We start from the raw sequence: 3,982 nt of genomic DNA on the forward strand, positions 1-3,982 counted from the left end.
TTTTTTTTTTTGTCTTCCTCTTTTCATCCTCTCTGTCCTGCGTCCGCAAGCTCCAGTTAAAGTTCTGCTGAATTAATCATAAGGCGGTTCAACTGACTTCTTCTTCTTCTTCTWCTWCTTCTTCCTCTTTGTGATCATCAAACCCCCGGGAGACTCTCCCTAATTGGATTTTATTTTAGTTTTAAACCTGCATCAGGCCGGCAGTGCAATACACAGATTTAATACAATTAACTGGTTTTCTGTATCATAAATGGATTTAAACATGTATAACAATTATTAAGATTTTAATTTTTTTTTTACATTTTTTTTTAGTACTCAAGCATATTTTTTGACAGGCAAAATACATAAAAATATGTTTTAGAGGCTTTTTGGTTATTTTCAGTAAAGAAGTGATCTCTATGAGTTGGGATAGTGAGACAACATCATTGTTTTGATTTGAGAGTAAAAATATTCTCAAGGTTGTTAAAAACAGTTTAATAGTTTCATAATTCTGTTTTGTTGAATTTTATCTTGAGATAAAATCTCAGATAGCATCGCTAGATGGTTTTTATTTAGTGTTTTTTTATTWTGAGGTAACTGAAAGCAGCTTTATTGTCTTATAGCAGAACCACAGTCATGCTTTGCCTTCATTAAACGATAATTACGTTGTTATCTTGAGAAAACAATATTTCAAATAGCATCACTAGGTGGTTTTCAATTTTTATTTTAAATTTGGAGAAAAACTGTTTTGTTTTTCTTCGTTTTATGTAGAGATGACGGCGCCACAGTCATGTTTTGTCTTTATTAAACTGTAACTTTGTCATTATCTTGAGAAAATAAGATCTCAAGCCTGTTTCAGGGCTAAAAAATTCAAATAATCTCATTTTGTTTCATAATAACAGCATTTTCTTCATCTCATTATCTCCACATAAATATTGCTTGAAGCTGATTTTGTCACGTAAACTGTTACGTAATAACATAATGTGAGTTTGAAGTTAAAAATGAAGGTTCATTTTGTTATTTCATCATATTAGTATAACAGGATCTGAAGCTAGCTCTGTGTATTGTTTCATTACATAATAATTGACAAAATGATAAAAATCTGAAGGCTTTTGTTCATCATTATGTTGAGATAATCAATATTAAAGTTATTTTTAACTATATAATGTTGGGATGCAGAGACCTGAAGCCTGTGCAGTGATATAAACCATTTTGATATCTTGCCACACTTTGTTACAAACATTTCAGTCATGATAACAGTTTATTATTTCATTATCTCGAGACAGTCTCAGTTTAAACTTATTTCAGTATTTGCAACTCCTTTCATTGTGGAAACGAATGTTATTATTTCATTATTTTGAGATAAAATGACAACTAGAACATTTTTATAGCAGCATTTTGAGATAATGTCAGATTGTTTGATTTCAGTTCCATTATCTCTTCATTTTGTTAATAAAATCTCATTATTTTGAGATTACAACATGTCAGTGGAATAACGCTAATTCATATTTCATCATAGTGTGATCTCATATTTAGCTTATTGTCTAATTTAGATTGATTTCAGTCACAATCTCATGTTTTGTGGTAACAATTAAACTCTTTAGTTTGCTTGAAATATAATCTTTAGTTCAATTTTTCCCAAATTATTCATCTATGTCATAATGTAAAGATAATATGAGTYTATATGTTGTCTTGTTTTTATCTGATTATGTCGAGAAAATATTTTTCCTCTCGTTATCCCATCATTAAACTCAATGAAAACAACAAATATTAATTATTTGTGTGTCTCTTACGTCTAAGGARACGTTTTATTTACAATAATATTGGGATAATCAACCAATGTTCTTAAAAAATGAAAAATTAACTATAGGAAGTACAAGTTAGGTTTATCTGTCATGTATCAATCAGACAATCCAATATAATATACTTTGGAAACACAAACACGTTTATGAACTCTATTCATTTTTTCCATATTTATCCAGATATAGAAAAAGATGAAAGCAAATTTCACACTTTTATTGATAAGTACATAAATATGAACTTATTTAAAATTTTGCTTTAGTTTGTACTTCTGGTTTTAAAACTCAAAACCAAGAAAAAATGCAGAAAATTAAAAAATTAAACATTGTAATCAAAATAAAACCATTGTAATTTGTATATTTTTAGATCCTGTGTGAACAAAATGTGTTGTTTGAAAATCAATTTAAAATGATATGCTTCTGGAAAACTTTACAAATCCCCTGGATTGTGGATTTATTTGTAGTAGCAGCCATGCAGCCAAACCTGTAGCAGTGGAAGTGTGTGAGGGGGCGGATGTGTGTGAGTTTTGTTTGTGTGTAATGATTTGGCTCATACTGCTGCTGCTTTTAAACAAGTGTCCCTCTTGTCAAGTGAAGCCCAATTTTTACTTATTTATTTATTTCTTCTTCTTCCAGGAAGTGTTTTCAGAGTGTGGGAGCCAGTTAACACTCAGCACCACACACACACACACACTTTGTTATTGATCCGCGTTAAAGAGAGGAAACTGGGATACTTTCAGGGAATGAGTGGACAGTAGTCCCTCCAAGCTGCTGCACATCAGCTGAACCTTCGACTCGTTTTGGGACAAATTGGCTCCCAGTTTCAGTTTCATACTAAAAATATTCACACAGCTTGGAGTTTTTACACATTTTCTCACATTACAACCTCAAACCTCAACATGTTTTACATGGATTATATTAAAAAAAAAATTTAAAATGTAAAAAAAAAAAGAACACTGTGAATTTGTGTTCAGCTCATTTTACTCTGGTATGTTAAATGGGAGCATCTGAGTATGGCAAGCTGTAAACGTGCGAAAACAGAGGCATCCAACAAAACTAACTGTAGGAGAACACTGATCAGAAAATGAAACAGAAGCCAGGAAGAATCCGTCAACATCAAAACTTTTAGTTTTTCACTCCACAAATCTGCCGTTTATGGGAAGCAATTGGTGAAATAAATCTAAAGTTGTCTCTGCCATAAGCATAAAGGCAAGAACTTTAACAGGAATTTAAATATTGTTTATTTATTTGTTTGGTTTTGTGAAAAATAACTAAATGTTGAACAAAATGGAGCGGTGGACATGACAAGCATGTGGAAGACGGTCAAAGGAGGCCAAAATTTGACAATGTGTCCAACATTACTGTGAAAAATCACCATTAATCACCATCTCTACCATGAAACATGGTGGTGGCACAATCATACTGTGGGTTTGTTTTTAGCAGAGATCATCTTGAAGGAAAACCTGTCAAAATATTTTCCTTTCAGAGGGGCAAAAAGCCCTAAACATACATCCAAAGCTACAGACTAATCATTATGGCCTAGTCAAAGTACAGATCTAGATCTAATTAAAAGCAAACATTAAGAGAATATATTCAAACATACCATGCTGTCAAACAAACTAAGCTTGAGTTAAAGTTTGTAGTTGTAACTTGACAAAATGTGGAAACAAACTCCACAAAATTCCACAATTTAATCAAAAATTTTAAATATCGTAAAGATTTCGATTCCAATTCAACGTGAGAAAATCTTATAGAAAAAGGAGTATGTTTCATCATATTACTGACCATCCATCCATTTTCCAACACCCTTGTCCCTCAGTGGGGTCAGGAGGGTTGCTGGTGCCTCTCCAGCTAGTGTACCGGGTGAGAGGCGGGGTCATCCTGGACAGGTCGCCAGTCTGTCGCAGGGCAACACAGAGACACACAGGACACACAACCATGCACACACACACTCACACCTAGGGGCAATTTGGAGAGACCAATTAACCTGACAGTCATGTTTTTGACTGTGGGAGGAAACCGGAGTACCCAGAGAAAACCCATCATGCACAGGGAGAACATGCAAACTCCATGCAGAAAGACCGGGGCCGGGAATCGAACCCAGAACCTTCTTGCTGCAAGGCAACAGCTCTACCAACTACGCCATTGTGCAGCCCTATTACTGACCAGTGGTGCAAAAAAAAAATAATAATAATAAAAAAGAA

This window comes from Poecilia reticulata, linkage group LG12, assembly GCF_000633615.1.
Source record: "Poecilia reticulata strain Guanapo linkage group LG12, Guppy_female_1.0+MT, whole genome shotgun sequence".
NCBI lineage: Eukaryota > Metazoa > Chordata > Actinopteri > Cyprinodontiformes > Poeciliidae > Poecilia > Poecilia reticulata.